At 41.6% G+C, this 22,306-nt stretch overlaps 1 protein-coding gene, 1 long non-coding RNA gene and 1 pseudogene across 2 annotated transcripts in view; all 3 read right to left on the reverse strand.

The window, feature by feature from the left end:
• Window positions 1-753, reverse strand: part of LOC102112051 (pro-neuregulin-3, membrane-bound isoform) — a 340,969-nt gene extending 340,216 nt beyond the window's left edge. The window contains exon 1 of the mRNA XM_005520469.2: window positions 601-753. The gene's annotated coding sequence lies outside the window, so the exon portion shown is untranslated. The remainder of the gene's footprint in view (window positions 1-600) is intronic.
• LOC148183767 (pro-neuregulin-3, membrane-bound isoform-like) overlaps window positions 1-1,298 on the reverse strand; it is a 140,882-nt pseudogene extending 139,584 nt beyond the window's left edge.
• Window positions 1,299-2,143: 845 nt separating this feature from the next.
• Window positions 2,144-5,752, reverse strand: LOC148183768 (uncharacterized). Its single transcript, XR_015773286.1, has 3 exons — window positions 5,554-5,752; window positions 4,238-4,354; window positions 2,144-2,422 (listed from the first exon to the last, which is right to left on the reverse strand). It is a non-coding gene; the product is annotated as an uncharacterized LOC148183768 (long non-coding RNA).
• Between the last annotated feature and the right edge of the window lie 16,554 nt (window positions 5,753-22,306).

Consider the following 22,306-nt stretch of genomic DNA (forward strand, 5'->3'; position numbering starts at 1 on the left):
CTCCCGGCGGAGCTGGCAGCAGCTCCTTCAGGAGCCTGACACTGGGACGGGGAGAGCATCCCTGCGGAGCTCGCCCTCGTTTCGAGGCAGACGGGTGTGCGGGAAACCAAACTCCGTCCCCAGCAGAGAGCACATGCACAATCCAGCCCGCACCTGCTGAAGACCACGCTCTCCACACTGCCCCTCACGGAGAGGGGTCATCACCGGTCCCTCTCGCTCAGACACCTCCCAGCATCTCCTAAGTACCTTTCGCGGAGCAGCCTAGAAGGGGAAAAGCGGGAGGGAGTCTGCAGCCTTCCTAAAACCACAGTGAAAAGCAGTCTGCTCAAATGGCTGCTCCTGCCTCAACATCCATCACACAGGCAGGGAACTTGCCGGGGGTAAAAGGGGGCGCAAGCAGGGAAGGGAGAAAGAAGCGCAAACTTCGGAGCTCTCCGGCCTCCCGCAGGGCAGCAAACCGCACGGGAAGGACGCGGCGCCCACCTCCGACCGACGCATCGCCCCGGCCCGACCCCGCCGGCGCTCGGCCAGCGCCGGGTCCGGACGGGGCGAGGCGCGCACCGGGCGGCCCGAGGGCGCGGGGCGGCCGGCGACACTTACGGGTTTTGGGGGTCGTGCTGGCCTCCGGCGTGGTGGTGGTGGACTCCTGGAAGGGAGACAAGGTCCAGGACGGCGCCGAGTCGTGGACGTAGATCTTGTAGGAGGAGGTAGCGTGTGCCGCAGTGGGCCAGGCGGGCAGCGGCGGGGTGCTGGGGGCGGCGGGCGGCGGCCGGGCTCCGCGGCCGGCGGTGCCGGGGGGGGCGCTGGCGGGCGGTGCCGTGTGCGGCGACACGGGGTGCCTGGCCGCGGTGGGCCGCGGGCCGCCCCGCGCAGGGCCGCGGGTGCCGGGGGGCCGCGGGGGAGCCCGGCTCATGGTGGTGAGGCGGGGGCTGACACGGCTGGGCGGCCGCGGCGTGGCGGCGGCGGTGGTCTCCGCGCCGCGGGGGGGGGCGGTGGGCTTGGAGAGGAAGAAGGGGTCCTGCCCCACGCCCTTGGCGTCCATCAGCTCGGTGGGGACGTACTCCTTGACGGAGCCCACCACGATCCACTTGAGCAGCATGAGGCTGAGCCCCAGACCGATGAAGCCGATGAAGAGGGGTACCACGCACAGCCACGTCTGCTGCCGGTTCCAGACGATGCAGTCGCTGCAGCGCAGCTCCCGCGGCGGCCCCCCGGCCCCATCCCCCCCCCGGCCCCCCCCCCGGCCCCGCCGCCTCCGCCGCCCCGGGCGCCGCGGCGCCGGCAGCCCCCTCGCTCATCCTAGGGGCCGCCCGCAGCGCCGCCGCGGCCCCGGGGCATCAGCGCGCCGCGGCTGCCGGCGGCATGCGGCGGAGGAGAGCGGAGGGGAGCGCGGCGCGGTGCGGAGCGGGCGGCGGGAGCGCCCCGCTCAGTCACGCCGCCGGCACGGCATGCCCCGCGCCGCGCCGCGCCGCCCCGCGCAGCCTCCCGCGGCCGCGGAGTCAGCGGGGCGGCCGCGCCATCCGCCGGGCGCCCGCCTCAAGCGCTGCTCGCTGCAGCCTCGTCGCTCTTCTTCTCGTCCCTCCGCTATAAGGCTTTTCTTTTCTTTTCCTTTTCTCTCTTTTTTTTTTTTTAATTTTTTTTTTTTTTCCGGGTAGTAAGTCGCAGGGATCAGCCTCCTCGGTTTATTTATTTTTTTATCCCAAGCGTGCGGCTCCGGCGACGGGCAGGTACATTCCTTCACATTCACGCACCTTCTCGCCTTTCCTCTCCCCTCGGGGCTTGGGGGATCCTTTCTTTCCTTCTTTCTTTCCTTCCTTCCCTCCCCCGCCCGCTCGGCTCCTGCCTATGCCCGGCCGCGGCGCAGCAGCATCCCTCGGCGGCTCCGCGGGGAGGCGGCGGCGCGGCGCACCCGCCACTCCGCGGCCCCGCGGCCACCCCGCGGCCGGCGCCGGGCCAGGGAGGCCGATCCGCGGGCGGGGCCCGGGGCAGGAGGCACGGCTCGGCGCGGCTCCGCGCTGCTCCTCCGCGCCCGCGCTAAGTCCGGCCCGGCATCGAAACTCCGGCGAGGATTCCCGGGGGAAAAAAAAAAAAAAAAAAAAAAAGCAAAAGGAAAAAAAATTAAATAATCCACACACACGCAAAAATAAAAATTAAGATGAAACCCTGGAGGGGAGCGGCAACGACCCAGTCGGCAAAAAAATATACGGATCCGGCAAGTAGATGGGCACGCAAAGGCAGCTCCTGCCAAGCTTGCAGCTTCGGCTCGATTGTGTATTCCTCTGGCAGCGCCGCGGAGGCAGGCGAGCGCGCACCGAGCAAGGCGCCTCCCACCAAAGCCTAATGGTGGTTTCTTAATGCGCACAAGATAAATAAATGATCCAGGCAAACCCCTCGGGAGGGTGTATGGTACGGCAAACGGAGCCTAGGAAAGAAAGGAAAGGAAGGAAAAAGCAAAGAAAAAGAAAAGAGAAAGGGGCGGGGGTGCGGGGCGGGGGCGAAGCTCCCGAGCCCATCCTGTGGTAGCGTTCCAATGGGCTGGTGCTGCATGGCAGGAAAGACCTGTGTGCAGGGAGGGGCAGGAGACACCTCCGCAGGGAGCACCGCCACGGCCGGGGCTCAGGACAGCGGCTCTCCCCCCTCGGTGCCATCCGACAGCTATCGACTGGCAGCACTTTGTTGCTCTTGCTTCTAAGGGGATTCGCTAAAGAAAACAAAAACAAAACAAGGCACAACAACACACCTGCAGCTAAAGGACATTTCTTTCAGCATCTGGGGAGAAACTGATGGCACAGCCGCGTGCTGAGGTTGCCAGATAAGTTTTGATACCTTAACTACTCTGGCTTATTTGGTCTACACCGAAGTTGAAGTCCCAAGTGCAATGTAGTCAACAATGGGTGCTTTCACTTTTTGGACAAACATTTCACCAGCTAGGGTGGTCACTGAAGGATTAACAGCAGTTTGCCAAAGGTGGCTTAATCTCCATTTCCAAAATTTTAGAAAATACTCTGTAGAATTATACAGGTACAGATGTTTTTAACCCTATTTTCTGACCTGTTAGCTTATTGGTGTCCATTTCTGGTATTGATGCATAGGTATCATTTCCATAGTCATGTATTTAAGGGTATTGGTATTTCTACAGGGTAAGTGAGCAGAAAAGTTCAAAACAATCTGTGAAATGCATTTGTTCTGTGTATAAAAAGACAAATAGAGAAAATAAAATATTGCAACTGAAACATACATGCTTGATTTTTTTTTTCTCCAGAATGAATGTTAATACCATTTAAATTATTAATGTTACATTAACTAGATATCTAGATTATTGTCACTTCAAGAACTCCATCTGGAGTTTGGCAGCTCCTCTAAGATAGTTCTGTGCTAACAGCCATCAAGAAAATGTGTGGAAGTGGCTTATCAGGTAAGTGTACAATGTAAACACTTGAAAAAATCCCCCCACTTTGACATTCGAAAACATGAATTTAGGGATTTCTACTAATTTAGTGAAGAGGAAAAAGGATTCAGAGAAAGCACTTAGAAAGAACCACAAATGGATGCTAAATAAGGCAAACAAATGAGAATGATGGGGAAATCTTGCAAATCCAGAGAATTTTTTCACTGATTTTATATAAGTCTGGAACCAGGTGCGTTCAGTCATGAGTGCCTATCCTACAAAGTTCTCACCTTCCTTTTAAGCTTGGAATACCTTTGTCCTGCTATGTGCTTTGTGTTGTCTGTACAAGTGTCCTTTGGCTCCTGCCTCTTCCATAACCATATTGCAGTTCACTAAGCCCAGTATGAATCACTCTGTCCTCATCCTCAAATAATTAGTCCGTGCTTCTTGGAAGAACAAAAATGTTTCACAACACTTACAAGACACAGAGCTTTGATTTTTCTCACGACTATGTCCTGAACTCTCAGAATTTCAGAAGTCTCAACTGCACTTCTTCCCCCACTAAGATTTTCAAGCTATCAGCTCCTAAATTTTGCAGTGGTTCTAATGGAAGACATCAGGATGTGATACCATTAAGATCACTCAAGTGTAGCCATTTCATTGTTTAATATTGGAAGACTTCCTGTGTTATTAGTAAAGATTTTCAGGCTTCTTTTCTTACAATTTTTCAATCTTATTGAAGATTGATGAACTATTCTTGAAATTGATTATGGAATGCTTTCCATGTGCCTTACTTAAATGAATTACTTAAAAACAGGCATTACCCTGATAAGTTAATCATGATCTTACCAATGACTATTAGCTTCTTGAAGAAAATTCTTCGGTCTAAAAATATGAAATGGATCTTGATACAAGAAGCTTCCCTTAACCTCATGGTAAATGCAAATGTATTCCAAATAGGTTATCCTACAGTTAAAAAAAAAGAAAAAGTCATTCATCTAGACAGACACCTTAATGAAGGCAATACATGAAAATGTCTTCCTGTAATAACTTAGTCATGAGTTAAAATGTTATGATGTATACAAAAACACAGTCTCTGAATGCTTTTAGGTTATTTCTCTGTCCTTAAAAATTAATATTCAAATCATAATCAGTTTCTCAAATCAGCCCACTCTTGTTAAACTGAATCTGTTCCATGCATTAATTCTAATTTACGTAGGTATTTGGTAGCTCTCATTTGCAGTTCTTCCTACTCATTTTGTATCATAGCCCAACTCCTTTACTTTTTCTGGAAATATGTTTATCACGATCAGAAAACAATATGCAATTTATTTTTCTTGACTTTTCTTCATAATATGCAAAGAAATCTGTAGTGTCTCCTTGAGGACATCTGTGACTGGAGTGGATTAAAATTACTTATCTGTGATGGAGTCAGCAGTGGTATTTTCTTCAGGGCTGGTGAGACACAGCATGTAACAGGTATGCCATTTGTGCATGTATCACTTGGTTTGTCACTGGGGGTTCCACTCTGGCTGCCAGTAGGTATGGCCCAGCTAATGGCTGTGCTACAAGGGTGCTGCTCCTGCTTGGCTTCACACCAGCCTACAGCCATTATTTCAAATAATGAACTGTAATGGGTGTGTTAGGGGACTTAGATTACTGCTTAACTCTTATCATGGAGCCAGATCCAGAAACCTCGGCATAGCTATCCTCAGAAGAGCCAACAAAAGAAGCAGAAATTCAAATTTGGAAAACTAGAGCCATGAAATGGAGCTACATCCATTTCAGCATGTAAACAATATGCACACGGGATGCCTATATCCCAATCCTGCATACACACACAGTTAAAAGCCTTGCTTTCCTCCCCAGCTTTACAAAACCCTGAAGGCATTCCTTGTTATCATGTAAGTATCGTCTGTGGTTTTGAGCAACAAAACCTGCACAGTAACTTTGCTTTATGGTGTAATCAGCCCCTGAGAGCATCACCAGCCTTGAATTTGTGAGTTGCTCCAGCACCCGCCTCACCTGCTGTGTTCTGGTACTTCAGCAGGTGGATATGGTGAAGAAAACAGAATTTCCCAAAGGATGCCTGAATTGGGGTTGGTTATATAAATAGGTTTCCAAACTGCTTCCCAAACTAGGGCATTTGAATATTCTTTACTTACTTCTTCCTCTTAGCTTTCATCCCCAGCTCAGCAACATCATACAGATCCCTAGTGGTCAACCATCATCATCAGGCAGGGAAAGCCTTGCTTTTGTCTGAGCTCAGCATGTAACTGTATTCCCTTTTCCAGGTGAAAAGCACAGCCAGCATTCCAGTGGTGCCATTAACCAGTGCTCAGAACCAGAGTGCTCCTCCCCATGCTGATTGCTAAAACAGCCATTAGGCAAGACAGACCAAGCTTTACTCAGTTATCGTGCTGTGGGGGGATTTGGGCTAGGGACCTGTTTGTAATGTGGTACCTGAAGTATTCCTCTGAATTCTGACCCAGGCTGTTAAGGGTTCCCCCTGCACACAGATGCAACAAGTGAGAAAAGCACTGCAGAGCTCCACAGCACAGCAGCCATGTGAGATGTGAGCAGGCTGCTCGTTTGCATTATGTCAGTCTCAGGCAGGTGTGAGGTGAGTGACACTTAATTTTGGGTTAAGGAGAAGAGCCTGCTCTCCTTCACTGCAATATAAACTCTGAATAACAACCTCATGGCTAAATTAATTGGGTAAAGTAGACCTATCCTGTCACATAGTGCAAGTGTACTGGTTCCTCCTCAAGAACCAGCAGTCCCAGGTTACTCAAGTGATGTGTAGCAAATTTGCAAATGCCAAGGCTGCCACTAAATATTTAGAATTACACTTGAATGTGCACTAATGAATATATACAATTTAAATATTTATCTTGGCATGGTTTGTAATGATGAAATGAAATATGATGTGATATCAATGAAAAACCCGACACCCCATGTTCTACAAAACATGTTTCAGTCAGGAAATATTAGTAAAGTGAATACTTTCCTTGGAGGAGTTTATTGCTGTATAACCGAAATCCTAAATGCCTCACTCACTTTTCATCAAACCAAATTTTTAATATTCTCTGCTTTTAACTGACAGTAAATTCTAAGGATTTCAGTGGGATAAATTCTGTTTGGCAAGTACTTTTTAAATTTTGATTTTAGTTGTATTGTATCAGTCCTTTAAGAACACAGTTATGATTTCAGACTGAGAAATATAGTGACTAGCCTTAACAATGCCCTTGACATACTGAAGCCACTGCAGCAGAAGAGAAATGAATATGTTACTCTTCCAGCCTTTATAACCCCTGAGATTTTTATCAAGAACATCAATTTAGGATGCCAGAGAAAGAAATAATTGAAAGCAAACATGAAAATGCCTTTAAAAGGGCTTGCTCCAAAGTGTGATGGAGTCAGCAGAAATCTTTCAGTATCCTGCTTTCTACCTTGGACTAAGCCCTAAATCAAAATTCACATCTTTCCAAGATCTATGACAAAATGGTGACAACAGCAAGTGGGAAAGCCTGTGAAGCATTAATAGACAAGGAAGTTAAAAATGTTTACTGTTATGACTTATTTCCAAACATTTCCTGAAAATCTACACTTTTTCCATCCCAGTAAGGACACCTGATCCCACTTATGAAAAGTGAATATATATCATACTTCAGACTTTGTGATCTTTCCTTTTTTCAGTTGGACATTGCTGTCCCATGTAACTTCTACCCAGTGCAATGAGCACTGCTTTCCACATGTTATTTGCTGCATATTTTGGATGTCAGATTCCAACAGCTTCAGGAGGTTCAGCAGTTTTGCAGGAACCTCTTCAAAGCTGCCCTGAATGTCCAGAAAAGCAACAGGTACAAAACAGGTAGAAAAAGCCAAGGGGAGCAATCTCTTTATCCTTCCACATAAAACAAAGGGAATTAATTCTGTCAAACTTTATGGATATAATTTTGTGGCATCCATCCTTACAGTTATATTTGAGTGACCCTTTGAAGTAAAAAAAACCCACAGGAATTCATAATTCTCATAGCTTAATAAGGAAGAAAAGTTGGATCTTTCATCTTTAAAGCTTTCAGACATCCATGAAATCAGTCAAATTTTCCAAGCGCTTCAACTCTTTGTGGATTTCAACTATGAAGGAAAAACATGTGTTTTTTCCTTTAACAGAAGAGTCAGAATAAAACTTTTTTTCTTGGTGCCCTGTGTAACTCTGAGGAACTTTTCTCTAACTAGCAACACCAACATAAAGAGTTATGGAAAATAAATCAGATGAGAATTCTGGGTTTATCGCTGCTGTGCATTTATGAATGCATTTTTGTATGACTTATGCATGCATGTGTAAGTCTATGGGACCTGATAAGATGCCCTGAGAGTCCTGAAGAAATTGGCTGTTGTAGTTGCCAAGCCACTCTTGCTGGTATTTGAAAAATCACAGCGGTCAGGTAAAGTTCCTGGTGACTGGAAAAATGGAAACCCATTTTTAATATGGGCAAAAAGGAGAACTCTGGGAACTACTGCCCTGCCAAGCCTCATCTCTGTGCCTGAGAAAATTATGGAACAGATCCTCCTAGAAGTTATGCTAAGGCACATGGACAGGGAAGTGATCCAGGACAGCTTCACTGAGAGCACGTCTGCCCTGAAATGAGGGATGGACCATGTCTCCTGTGAGGAAAGGCTGAGAGACTGGTTCAGTCTGGAGAAGACTCCAGGGAGACCTCACTGCAGCCTTTCAGCACTGAAAATGGGCCTGTTCAAAAGATGGGAAAAGACCTTTTAGCAGGCCCTGCTGTGATAGGACAAGGAGGAATGGTTTTAAACCGAAAGAGAGTAGCTTTAGACTGGACCTAAGGAAGAAATTGCTTACACTGAGGATGGTGAGGCACTGCAAGAGGGTGCCCAGAGAGGTGTGGGATGCTGCACTCCTGGAACAGTGGGGCTGAATGGGGATCTGAACAACCTAATTGAAGGTGTCCCTGCTCACTGCAGGGGAATTGGAACAAATGACCCTTAAATGTCCCTTCCAACACAACCATTCTATGATTCTGTGATTTTAATTAACTGCACATGGACAGATACCAGGGGTGGGACAATAAGAAGTAAAGCAATGCCCAGAGCAAGACAGCTCTTTTCAAAGAGAACAAGCAATGGAAAATTAATTGATAAATATCTATATTTAATACTGTGTTTAAAGAAAAAATGGAAAAAAATTTAAGAATGTACTCTGTAAATTTTAGGATTTTGAAACCTATAGGGTTATCAACAGCCAAACTTGCAACTCTACCAGGTTGAAAAGGAAATTTAAAAAAAAAAAGAAAGAACTAGGATTAAACCTTAAACTAATTAATTGACAATGTACAAGTCTATCCTTCCACTTATGGACACTGTAAGTGTTAACATTTATTTGTCCAATGGAAAACTAGAGATGTATTAGGTAACCTAAAATCCCAGTCAGTAATTCTAAGTCATAGTGATCTGTTTCTTTGTGCACTATGACTACATTGATTCACAGATTTTGTCATGGTGGTTATTCTCTACAGCTCAATAATCAGGGATTTAATATTTAATTCGCAATATCATACCAGTAACAATATACCTTGCTCACTCTGATGTTTTAATAATGGTAAGCATGATAAACAAATAGATACAAGGTTTATTGAAAGAGTTTGTTTTCTTTTGTAGTTTTCTTGTTGCTGTTTTTTTTACCAGACCAGCTGAGATAGTTGATTAAAGAAAACAAATTTTCAGTCACACAAGGCTTTATTTTAAACCCTTTCTCGACCAAATTAAATTTCTGAAGGGAGAGCAGCAAAGCTTTCAGAAATGTGTGTGTATGTATATAAAAATAGACATGTATCAGTGTGTAAATGTAGATCTATTTGAGAAGGAAGATGTTAAAGCTGTGGAGTAAACAGAATATGTGAATATGTCCCTTGGCTGTGGAACTTTGTCCCATTTGGTACCAAAGCAGACACCAATCAGCTGCTAAGAGATTCCACAGCTCAGTTTTGCATACAAATATACATATGCAAATATTCCTGGGTCTCAAAGAAACATAATGCAGAACAACCTTTTTGAATCCTATTTTAAGGTTGAATTAAACATCCATGGCCCACCAGGAGATTCTGGCAGTCAGAAATTGAAGCACATCTCTCACCATCAGCTGGGATGCATGGAGGAGTCCTAAGCAAGAAAGCCATAAAATGATTTTTTTGAGAACAAAAGCATGTAAGCTCCCAATCTCAAACTGGGACCAGAATTTTTGTTTCTCTTTTTTTTTGCAAATAGAAGATTTTTATTTAAAACAGCTGTCATCAAAGGCTAAGTGGCTAAAATTCATAGATTTCTCAGCTACTTGTTCTACACAGCCATTCACATTTCCCTTCATCTCTTTTGGGAAATTGAACCTTTTTAAGGAGAAACCTCTCTGGTCAATCAGAGAATCTCTCTATAATCAGACAATCAAGCTCAGCAGAATGGTAAATCTGTACTCAGAGGTCAGAAATTAAGATTTCAAACTTTATAGCTCCCTCATCATCCAAACCTGTGGTCAGGGAATTATGAGAGACCCCAAGGTCTCTCACAAGCTGCTCTCTTCTGCTATTTCTTCATTTCCTCTATTTCTACCCTAGAATGTAGTGCAGCATAACAGCATCCACAATGCAGCAAAATATTTTTCAAACCAGAGTGCTTTAAATCTTCATTTTCATTGTTTATCTGGACATCTTATATAATGCATCTGTGTCAAAAGTGCTGCAGAGCATCTGTTTCCATTAAAATCACCAGTCAATTGCATTAACTTAATTTCTAAATAATGAACTTAATTTCTCTAATTGTAAAAGCCCGGGTGTAGTTTCTACCCTCCCTCTGAAGGCAAGGAAAGATCAGCCTATAGATTTCATTACTTCTGCACTCTTGAGGATATGCCCTAGAATCAGATGTTCTACACAGAGCCCTCAAATTCAGCCTCCATTCCTCAGCCCTGCTGTGCAAGCTGAGCTGCACTGACATCTACAAGAAATTTTCCCAAGCAGCTGGTGACAAACAGCTTTCTAGTAGAAAATTGCCCCTAAAAATAAATATGCTGAATCTGTAGATTCAAAAGTATACGTAGGCAAATACAGAAAGAACAGAAAATCTCTAACCTTTGGCCTCAGAAAACCTACTGCATCTCACAAACACAGGGATATCCTAGTTTTTGTAAATTTATCTTTCACTGGTTTTACAGAAACTGTCCTTAAATACTGAGCTGTCTTTCTATTCTATAATAAGGAAGCTTTTAATGATTAAGGATCCTTTTGATTAAGCAGTGATATAATTTTAATTACTTCCCCACCATGGTCTCACTATTAATTCTTAGGAGGTAACATACAAAAGGGTGTCTGGCCTCTGGTCCTTGCTTTATCTCTTACTTGTTCATCCTAAAAGCTTCTTTTGATTGAGGGAGAGAAAAATCAGGCAGGCAAACATGTACAAATAGCTGCACACAGTCTGATTCCCTCCACTTGCTTACACGCAAGTGAGATAAAAATTACTTCTAAGATAAAAAGCACTTTTCATCTTGAGACCCCATTTCCTTTCACATAAAACTTTCCAAAAATATGTTACTTTTGAGATGTGTGTGATTTCAACACTAGCAATGCCAGCTGAAGTGGGAACTTTAAAAGAAATGTTAAGCTCAATCAGTTTGATCATTAAAGTTATGCAAATGGAAAAACACATTCCTGTCTTTTAAGCTTTCCTACATTTTAGTTGCAATCATAAGATTCAAGAAGTGAGGATGGTGCTTAAATGTCAGAAACTTGACAGCATCTTAGCACAGTTCCAGCTGTGGTCAATAGTAGAGCTTCTCTGTATTTCAACACCAAGATGATTTTACTCACAAGCTTCACAGAGCAACTGAGAACTGGCTCAAGTTTAAACGTGAAGCTGTAGAGATTACTTGTCTGTAGGAGCAGGCAGCAGATTTCCCTGCATACTACCAGCTCAGGAAGTTCTGTAGCAAAATGTACAAACCCAAAACAGTGCTTGTAAGACTGACTTGTACTGCACATCACATGATGTCAGTGTTAGCACATGTTAGTGGTCCTCGCTGTCCTGCAGCACAGATGCCATGTTCTCGTCAGGAGGGTGTGGTGCTGCAGCAGTGTCCCCCAGGAGGTTCATCTCTGAGGCAGCTGCCATGCAGCATTCATTACCTGCCCATTTCACATGTACGAAGAATAAGTCGTTTAAATAGTGCAGAAACTCTTCAGGGAGTGCTCAGGCCCTGTGCTGGCAGACATCCCCCTTAAGGCCAGCAGAAGTGTTCCTGCTTAAGCTGAGTACTTCCCTGAGTTGTGGCATGGGGGGTTCCTTCCCCAAGACATTCCAGGCTTTTACTTACTGAAGCAAAAATATTTTTAATTAAAAATTATTTTCTTCATTAAAAGCCAGTAGGATAAAGGTTGATGAAATACATTTCTCTTGTCCTATCATCTTATTCCAAAGAGATTTTTAGTTTGGCAATTTCTGTGTCTACTTTATTTTTTTAAAACCTACATAAGCAAATAAAAAATAAAAAAAACAATGAAAAATGTTTTGAACTAATTATAAACAGGATAATTCTGAAGAACATATTTTGAAATCATTGCTCCAACATATGACCTATGGCAGTGCAGTTATTTAGCTTCATGTTCTATACCTAGTCTATTGAAATTTAAGTGATCTTTCTTTTTAATATACAATATTCTATATTCTTTTTATCAAGCTGCTATGAAGTTTGCAATTTGGTCAAATAAATCAGATTAAAAGACAGATCTACTGTAAGAGCCAGATATTGACATGCCAACACAATCTGAATTACCTATTAGCTCACAAGTGGCCATGCTCGCTATTTTTATAAAATAAAAAGAGACTTGGATTATTCAGTTTTAAATGTAAAGTCTGAGAATCCTGAGGTGCATTGAGAAGATAAATCTATGGCCAAGGTAGCTGAAAACCAAAACCAAGTAGAAAGATTTTTTTTTTGCTCTTTTAAGAACAGATTAAAACTGAGAGCAAGAGAAATTGCAACCTCCTTTTTTTTTTTTTTTTCCCTGAAGCTATGCAGATCAGTTTTTATATTAAAATACTGTACAATATACTCCTGTATAATAAAGAGCTTGCATTTTTATTCTAATTTGTTTTCCTTCAGGTTCAGAATTACCAGCAAAGAAAATTGCTCTAATTGCAATGCTTTGCATACAAATAGTGATTATAGCTTAGTGGATTGTTAGGACACGACACTGCACAACTTATTAGATCAGACTGAGTGAAGCATACACCCTACCAATTTTTAAAAATGTAGATAAAGCAAGTTAAGCTCTCTCAGAAAATCTAAATATTTATGACCCAAAAATTATGAGTGTCAACGTGCCAGGCATATTACATGATCCCTGATTCAGAACTTTGAAATAATCATAGGGAAAAGCTTCCACAATATAGGATGTCATTAAAACCCAATAGCAGCAAAATCAATTTTAATTAGATCCCAAGAAATGAATATGTAGAGACCAAAAGCCTTTCTTCAATATATTAATATAGTTTTTTTTAACTTGGTTAGTTTTATGGAATTCATCAAAGCGATGCTGAGTGACTGAAAAGGTGCACATGAAAGCACTGAGATAGTGAATTGCATACAGAGGTATTTCTACATTTCCAGTTATTTATTTTTATTCTAATGAATACTCTCATAGAGAATGCAAATATCTGGAGGACAGCACAGCTCTCTAAGGCTGTACATTCAGAATGAAGTATCTCAACCTACTACTTATGACCGAATTATAATCTTCCATAAGAAAACAGAGTTGGGCACTTCATGTACTAGAAATTGTCATTTTTTAACGTTTCCTTAGATTGTAGTTACAGTATATATACTGGATTTTACAGATTATTAGTATTATAGCAGAAATTACCAGAGTTCTGTCCCATTATTTAAATCCAAGCACCATTTTTCTAAAACTAAATTACAGTGCATGTTTCCTAAAGTGCAAAACACATATCTAGCTACTGGCAGAAATTTTAATTGGCATGTTTGAGGTTTGTTTTTTTTCCTCTGAAGTTTAAATTTCTGGTTTATAGTAAAAAAAAAATGCTTTTCTGTTGTTGTATGCCAGTGATGACAGGATAATGGATTAGGTCAGGCAGTCAGTGTGTGGAGGAGCAGGTGAGGTGATGAGACAAGCAATCTCTTCCACCACTTTTTGCATTTCTTGTATCCTGCAAAGCAGTTTAGGCTGAAATATTTCCTAGTTTGTAGACTACAATTATTATGTGCTTTGTTCAGGTACGGTTATCTTCACTTGTTTATAATTCCCGACAGTAATAAAAGACTCCAGGAAGTTAACGTGAAAAGCTTGAAGCAAGATGCAGCTGAAAATCACCTTGAATGCTTTCCAATAGTCACACCTTTCCTGCCAAGCTCTGTTTCATCACACAGCTGCAGCCTGGATGCTCTCACGAACCACTCATACTACATGTCTAGCTCAAGGCAAGGAAGCCTGCATATTTAACATTTTGGTATCTGTACAACTTGTGGAAAACTCAGGTTTCCAATAGCACTGTAGAAAGCACACTGTGTTTTAAGGAAAGGTGGAAATAAGTGCATGGAATTTGTGCATTTTGGCACAGGTAATAGCTTTTTTTTAAAAAAAAACAAATCTGCAAATTGCGACATTCTCTCACTATCTGGAATAAAATGGAAGTTCTTTCCTGTAAAAATGATGGTATTGGAACTGTAATATCTAGTCAACCAAATCTCAGCTCTCAGCTGAGTTAAATCAGTCTTTTTGCACTGGTTGCATGGCATACTAACCATAAAAGCAGTGCTGTTGCCAAATACATCATGTGTGCTCTGAGGAATGCAACTGAAACAAAAGACAAATGAAACTGTAACTTTTTGGGGACAAGAATAAATTTTATAATTAATATTTGTTAAAATCTTATTTGTTTTGAATGTGGGTCAGCTGTTTTGTTTTTTTTTTTCTTAAAAGAAAAAGTAAATTTGTGGATTAATCAGGATTTCAGTGAAACTCTGTACCAATGACATGGGAATCCTCTTCATCAAAGCTCACAGGCAGTCTATGAATGTGTCCACAAAATATGATGTGAATGTGTCCACACAGCTCAAAGACACAGCACACCAAGACTCCCCTGTTAGCAGAAGGAGGTTTTTGCTATTTAAGTGGGCGAGCAATCATTAGGAAAGAAAAATTAAATGGAAGCAGCCTAATGAGAGAAGAATGCTCTGAAATTCAGTAGCCAATATTGCACAGCTGATCTCTTGGCTTGCACAGCAGACCGATACTCTAAAATAAAAAGACATAGGTAGGAAAAGAAGATGATGACAGATTTGAGTTTCCTATTCTTTTATAGTTTACTTTTGACACTGTGTGGCTAAATTTCTGACTAATAACACTTTTTCTTTTTTTTTCTTTAAATTTAACCTCATGCTGAAAAGCCTTGATGATGGTGGTGAATAAGAGCTGCTTCTTTGAGAAACAGCACAATTGAAAAATAGGGCTGCAGAAACTCTTTTCTAGGACTTACCATGAGTTTGGAAAAATCCAGATGAGGTACCTTTCCTAGTAACATGCAAAAGTCATTCTGGAAAGTTCCAGAACACAGGAAGGTCTGTCCCAGTACATATTACTTGAGGAGCTGTAGTGGGGTTCACATCAGCAGCTCTGCTGCAGACATGTAGAGTATTATTACTGCAGTGCTGTTTGTAGAATGATTCCAGGGCTGGGCAGTGACTAGAATGTAACATGGAAACAGTTTTCTTGATTTCATTGTAATTGGTCCCAGGCTTAGAATAAAACTCAAGCTTATGTACTTAATTTACCTAATTGCCTTGCTGTATGAGGCCTCTGTACTTAAATTGTTAGCATATCATCCTGACAGGCTGTAAACTATAGCTTTATATCAGCAAATAAATGTAAAAGTATTGATGTACAGTCTGCCACTGCGGGACACTGTGTAATTTACACATCCATTATGCAGCCACAAACACATAGATCCATATCTTCCCGAGCAGCTCTATCCAAGCTGTCTAGATTTTAGCCATTTATTCTTAAATCACTTGTGCTAGCATTGTTTTAACACACTAAGAAGACGTGTTTGATAGAGCAATCCTAAAAGTCATCTAACTGTACCTCGTATCCAGGTTGCATCTAACGCTGAAGGAATTTGTTTGACAGAAATTCACTCTTTAAGAAGACATTTACTGTTTTCCTTCCTCTCCCTCTCTTTTCCCCTTTTCCTTTCTGTATTTTTTGGCTGGTTAGCTGCTTTTTAAGTGTCTGGCCTGCAGCATGTGCTACAGAACAGAATAATTACTTTTTAGGACACTCTGTGGATACAGTCCAACCCAGAATCATTCACAGGGTTTGTTTAACCATTTTGCAATACATGGTACACATGGAAAAATCTGTTGCTATTTGATCAAGAAGCTTTGACCTGATCATTGTATGTCTGCAATCACACATCTCTGAGATGTTCCACCCAGAATTAATCCTCTTCCCACTCCCATATCATCCCTACCCCTAAAACAGGCTTTTAACAGGAAGTCTCAAATGAAGAAGTGAATGTCAGTGAATTCAGACAATGAATAAACAAACAGGATAACCTGGAATAATCATTATTTGTCCTGAAGAGAATGAAAGTTCCATCAACTTTGAATTAAAATTGGAAAGTAAATTTCATTCTAAAGGAGGAGTTGGTTCTAATATAGTACAGTTTTATTCTTGGCTAAGGCCTTTTACTTCCAGGACTGCCAACAGTTTCCCTGCAGTGGCTCTGCAACTGCACTTCCCAGCTTTTACTTTGAGACTTTCTGTCTCCAGGCAACCTCACTAACATGGCCAGGACTGTCACACAAGCCAACCCAAGGCTTGGTGTCCTCCACAGAGCTTAACCCACTGGCAGAAATATTGCAGAATTCAGTTCACAGCTCAGTCCTCTGACAGCTTCCACATTTCCTGTGTCCCTGACGCTGCAGTGGAAGGGCAGATGCCTGATGGATGGCTCCTGGTCCAGGGTGCTGCCCATAGCTCAAATCCTCTCTTCAGCTTTGTGCCCCTCAGCACAGAGCAGGCAGTGAGGCTGAGGAGGGTCTGGGGCACAGCTCTGACGTGGAATGGCTGAGGGAACCGAGGGTGTTCAGCCTGGACCAAAGGAGGCTTGGGGGTCACCTTGTCACTCTCTGCAGCTCCCTGAAAGGAGGCTGCAGCCAGGTGGGGACCAGTCTCTTCTCGCAGATAACAAGGAACAGAAGAAAGGAAATTGGCCTTAAGTCATTTAGGGGACATTTAGGTTGGATCTTAGAAAAATTCCTCACTGAAAGAGTGGTCAGGCATTGGAACAGACTGCTCAGGGAACTGGCGGAGCCACCAGCCCCGGAGGTATTTGAAGGACATGTAGACGTGGTACTTCGGGATATGGTCTAGTGGTGGGCTCAGTAGTGTAAGGTTAATGATTGGATCAAGTATCTTCTATTTCTATGACTTTTCATTTGGTGTATAAGGCCAAAAAGGCCTCAAGAACTCAAGGTGAAACTGTTGTGCACAGCTTTTGTATTACACAAAATTTCTTCTGTACAGTCACTTGTCTATCTTGGCTGGACCTTCAGGCTTTTCTTTGACAAGAATAATTATTCAGAGTTTATTCACTAGAACAATATCGGAACCCTTTGTAAGACACTGCTCTCCAGTCACCATATTAATCAGAATAACATTACTGCAGCTATTATTATTATTATTATTATTATTATTATTATTATTATTATTATTATTATTATTACTACTGCATTTCATAAGATTCACATACCCCTTTCCCCTCAGTTTTATAGAAAACTAGGACTCATTCAGTGGGTTTTCTTTTTCTTTTTACACTTGCTATGCTTCTTTTCAGGATTATAATAGATCTTGGACTTTGGGAACTTCCTAAACACTGTTCTTGCTTGGTCATAGATAGGACAGCAATAGTCTAAATGCAGGTGTAATTGTCTTTTTAAAAAAATGAGATATGAGAGTGAACATAATTTTGGTACCATTTCAGCAGGCCAAGATTCAGCCTTAAATGTTCTAGTCACTAATTTCTGCTTTGATGACATGATTATTACCTAAATGTAGGAGAAAGCAACAGCATTTTTATACAACGTGGGTGTTTTCACCTGCTACATGTAGGAAAAAAAAGCCCACAGCTTGAAGCACATCAGAGTAGCAATGGTAATTAGGTATTGGCATATCATCCAAGAAAGGAAAAAAAAAACAAAAAAGAGCTTGAAAAGTGATACAGCTTAATAAGGGTTTAGTATCCTAGAGCTACGCGAAAAGTTCTCAAAGGGAAATGTAAATTGTGAATGAGGAACACTTGTGATTCTTACAAGGGATAACCAGTAAGAAACACAGGGAATAAGAGCAAATGATCCCATTTAAGTCTGTGTAAGGAATAGGATCACACATCTGTATGCAGGCCTTCAAGCAGTCAGTTTCTCACGAATGCCAATTGCCATATCACACATGGCACCTTCCTGCAGAAGTTATGGCTGTTAATCTCATCTAAAGTATACCTGCAGTGACAGCATCTACCAGGAAATTTGCACAGAAATGAGAGAGTATTGCTTTCTGAATCCATTTAAGACCCCAAAACATTCTGGAACAAATTTTTCATTGAAAGTCCTTTACTATTGTAAATTTTTTGCAAGCAGTGTTTCATATGTTTTATAGCCAATGCTTCCAAAGCGTAATAAAACCATGTTACTAATTATGATCAGAACCAGCACAGCATTCCAGATAGATAAAATGCTTCTAAAATCTTAGAAGACTGCGGCAGCCACCTGCATTTATGTATTTGGTTTCTGAAATGAGCTGACAGTTCGACTGACAGAAAATCAGGGTACACCAAATCAGAATACAAATATATTGTATATTTCTGGAAATCTGAAAAGATCAAGAACAGGTTTAGAACAGTTTGTACAGCTGAGACTGTCTTGTGTCCATCAGAGTCAAACACTGAGAGGGTCAGCAGAGCTTAGACCAGGCTCACCAGCAGGCTTCTGCTTGTTCCTATTCTTAGAGCCAGCTGCTCTGAGCTACCTCACTTGCAGCCATGTAATTATTTTTGGAGTCTGGAATTTCCAGCCTTTTTGTTTCTGCATTCAAGTACAACCTCCCAGACAAACTCGCCCTACAATTCTAATTGGACCTGGAAGAAAATGTAAAGATTTGAGCATTTGTTTCAAATTGGAAGGCAACCAAATTTTTGAAAGCTTCCTTAAAATGGAATAGCTTTTTTTTTCCTAACAGATTGAAATGCTGGATGACATGTTAAAGAGAATTATTGAATAGACCCTCTTGAGCACAATTTTTTATTCATTAGGGGCTTTTTCCCTTGTTCAACAAAAATGATTTCCAGATTAGGACATTACATAAGTAAATTTCATATATGGATGGAATTGCTCTTTGCTTCCTTGATATTTCACCATACAAAGATACAGGGAGTTCACATTCTGCAGCTGAGTTACGTTACAACAACACAGATGGAACTTTAGATGTAAAGCCATATTTTTAGCCAAAGCACAGTTGAAGCAATGTCATCTGATGCAGTTAGAGACATATAGAGAGGCACTTGCAGTAATACACATTTATCACTTTTAGTGAATGGCTGATACACAGCACCCTGTGTACCCTCTCCTTCAGAAGGGCAATAATTGAAAACATATTTTTTTTCCCTTGTACAGGAAAGAATGGAGCATTCTATTCCCATATGTGGTCTGATACTTGTGCCTCATTTGGCTAACACTCAAGCTGCTCCTGCAGTTTTCCCTCTGTGAGTACCTGTGTGAAAACTGATCTTTGCATGGGCACTTGTGTAATTGGCCCAGGGTGAAACCTCTGGTCATTTCTCTCAGAGAAAGCAGGTATTCATTGTAAGAATTGTGAAATTCCACCTCCAGAGCACAGGTGTGAATTTCCATACATTTGCAACTGTCAGAAGGAATGCTCAATGTCTTCATGGTAACATGATCATTTCCAACAGCAAAATCCTGTCATTTCATGAAGGATCTGAGCTGGAATCAGAACCATTTACCTTGATCACAAAGTATTGCTGTGATGTTGCTCAGGTATGAGAGGCTTTATTATTTCTGGCATATTGCATATCTGATCTTAAAAATCAGAAAAAATATTATTAAAATGGGAATTTGAAAGCACTGGAAGCATTTGGAATTTAAAAGAACTAAGAAATGCAGAGGGTTTAGTGCAGTTCTCTGATAGTCAAAGCTCTCAGTTCCTAAACTTTAATGTCCTATGCAGACACATAAGTGAGGTGCTGGAAAAAACTTTCTGGAAGGATAAATACACACCACTCCAACAATTTGACCAAGTCATAGCTTGCAAATATACATAAGGGCAGCAGCAGCAGCCCCTTGTCAATGTAGGTGTCACTGGTTTTAGAAGATTAAGAAGCTGTTGGGAGCAGCTCTTCAGTCCTCCCCTGTTAGAGAATATTGCTGTTACTGCTCTTTGAAGAGCAAAGGAAAATCTAAGAAATCTTTTAAATGTTGGAGGCCTTGGAGCCTCTTCTTGAAAAATGCTGAATTTTGTCGTGCTTTGTACTCCTGGTAAAGAGGATTCAGATCTTGGCAACAGGTTAGGGAGCACTACTCCTAGTGAAAAAAACAAAGAGAGAATAAGCCAAGGAGGGAGCACAGGAAGGAACAGCTTCCTAGAAAGCCTGTGGCTGTAAGGAAAGGGAAGGTGCCATGGAATGGCCAAAGGACAGCTGCTTTTAACCTTAAGGACAATAAGCAGCCATCACAAGCTAGTCAGTGTTTTCTGAGGCACTTCACCTTTAGACAGGAAAACATGAATTTCTTTTCTCTGCAAAGTTTCATACTTCATAGTAAGAAGTCTCCAATAGTATTTTATAAACTGTTAAAGCAAAGAAACTGAGAAACAGCTTTTTGAAGGCTGTTTTTCTTGCCTTCCTCCCCAGCTGGAAAAAAAAATGAGCAGATAGCAGCCACACGAGACTGGAGAGTGTGGGTGGATGGTCAGGGTACAGAATGTTAGATTACTCAGCAGTTTAGTTGGCTCTGATATGTACCCATGACTACATCTTGAGTCCTCCCCAGAAAAAGCATTTAATCCATCTCAGAAAAGAGAGAAAGTTAATTATTGAATAAATGATAGAGCCCCACCTACTGTTGTTTTATTGCATACAATTCTAGATATGCACACACACTTCATGCAGATGCAATTCATTAGTGCATGTGTGGGCATTTCTATTCTATGAGCCCTAATTATGGATTATAATCCATGTGGGTGTGTTTTGCATACACACACAACTGTGGATTTTGCAGTTAAAATCTAGAAATACAGGTGGATTTCTTTCCATCCCTCCTCTATGTCAGGCTTCCCTGCTTCATATGAGCATGCACACATACCAAAAGCTCCCCAGGGAAAGATTAAAATTTTTCAAAACGCTTTGAAAATCTTTTGGTCAGCAGCTGACAGAATGAATGCTCATTTTGTTAACACTGGTTTTGGGGATCACTGAGCTTCTATCACCCATCACCATCCTTACCAGATTAGCTGGCATATTTTCCACCCAGATTCTCTCTGCTCATGTGTAAAGGAAAGAAAGTACCCCAGCAATGTGAACATCCCTTGAAGTGGCACATTTGTTATTCAAATAGAAAAGTATAAATGCACTGTGCATGAAGGATAAGGGTTGCATTATTCTCATTTTAAGGAAATCAAACCAGAGGACAGTGGGAGTGAGGGAAGTACTCCTCAGACATTAAATGTCTCGTCCAGACCACCACCTCTCCAACACATTCCCTGCTCATAAATAATGCAGCACAGACGTTGACTCCCAGCACACTCAAGGATTTAAAAAGTTTCACCTGTCTCCTTGTCATTGCTGTGCTTTTACTTTAGTTTCACGTGAACTGATATTCCCATTGCAAAGGGAATTCTTAAAAGAACTTTTCTGAAATCCCATGTCCAGAGTGGGAGGCATATTTTGAAAACACTGAAATTCATTCTTGTAAGGTGTAGCAGCCACGAGTTGGCATTACATTTTGCAGGTAACGTCTTGTTTTTCAAATGTTACCAGTTACTACAAGTTTACAGACTGGTGTGATTTTAAAATAGCAGAATTGTGTCAAAACTACAAGGTAAAAAGACCTTGTGCAAGCAAAGCGAATTGAAATAAGTAATGAAATGTGACAGCTGCAGAAAAGGACTGATTCATTTATCACATTGAGATTGGCAACAAGCTTTAAAACCCTGTTGTTAGCTGGCAGCAATTGTTCTGTTCTGTCAGTTTAATAGGTGATAAGCCAAAAAGGTTGCAGGAAACCCTCCATATTACACGACACTCATCTCCACAATTTCACAGTAGTGTTTTTGATAGTAATTTTAAACAAAGCTCCACAAAATACGGTTGTCAGTGTCTTCATAAAACTAAATAAATATTTATTTTTTAATTTGAATATGAGCTTCTTCGAATGAAGTATACACATTTCTCTAACCTCAGATTTTGCCTCTTATTTTTTAAGCTGTAATATTTGCTGGCAGTAGCTGATACATTTTACCTGCCCCCTCAAAAAGACTAAAACATTTGAAACTGGCAAGTAAAGGATGTCATCATAACTATTGATTGTTTCTTGTTTAAGTTATACAACATTTTTTAGTACAAGCCAATGAAATTATTAATATAGTATTAATAGTCTTATACAATATATTTAAATACTTCTAAATATGAATGTTTATAAAATATAATGTGTTTTTATAGTAAACATTGATAACTTACAAATGAGAGGGGACACCTTGTTCTTCATACTACAAAGCACTCTAACCTCAAAATTTATAAATTTTTTCAAAA

Source organism: Pseudopodoces humilis, chromosome 9 (genome assembly GCF_049639895.1).
Source record: "Pseudopodoces humilis isolate 2021_Gansu_Grassland_sample_001 chromosome 9, ASM4963989v1, whole genome shotgun sequence".
NCBI classification, from domain to species: domain Eukaryota; kingdom Metazoa; phylum Chordata; class Aves; order Passeriformes; family Paridae; genus Pseudopodoces; species Pseudopodoces humilis.